This window comes from Orycteropus afer, unplaced genomic scaffold, assembly GCF_000298275.1.
Source record: "Orycteropus afer afer isolate SDZICR_OR568_19922 unplaced genomic scaffold, OryAfe1.0 scaffold00938, whole genome shotgun sequence".
Taxonomy (NCBI): domain Eukaryota; kingdom Metazoa; phylum Chordata; class Mammalia; order Tubulidentata; family Orycteropodidae; genus Orycteropus; species Orycteropus afer.
Genome location: NW_006922525.1, coordinates 367,966 through 368,485, shown reverse-complemented (window position 1 = coordinate 368,485; position 520 = coordinate 367,966). Strand labels below are relative to the sequence as shown.

The 520-nt window shown below is 25.0% G+C and overlaps 1 protein-coding gene across 1 annotated transcript in view; it reads right to left on the bottom strand.

Moving 5' to 3' along the window:
• Window positions 1–520, bottom strand: part of TECRL (trans-2,3-enoyl-CoA reductase like) — a 229,588-nt gene that overhangs the window by 2,841 nt on the left and 226,227 nt on the right. The gene's annotated exons all lie outside the window — the stretch shown is intronic.

Genomic DNA, 520 nt, shown 5'->3' with positions numbered 1-520 from the left:
GAATATATATTCTTATATATATTTTACATATATATATATGTAAAATCACTACATATTATTAATTTTCTTAGTAACATTTAGCTAATTGACATTTACCTTAAAACCTTTGTGTGGTATACATATATTCATCAAAAGAAAGGTAATTTAAAAACCTATCTATTATAATTTAATTTCCAAATTCAAAAATACGTGCAAAACCATCTGGATTAAGACCACTTGGTTTATCAGTCTTTGGACAGTGGTGGTGGTGAAATGATAAGGGTCCAAAATCCACTTTTCTTCCATATGTAGTTTCTAGTAAAATAACTAATATGTCTTATGACACAGATATATATGTATATAGAAAATATTGTTTCAGGATATAGAGTTGTTAATTTTAATAATATGTAATTTGTGAGGTTATTATTTTTACATACTACATTCCCTACATTACATTTTGTCAACCTTAAGTTATTATAACAGAGCTTCCTTGAAATGAAAGTCTGAATTTTATTTTATTTTTTTAATTACCTGTGCAATG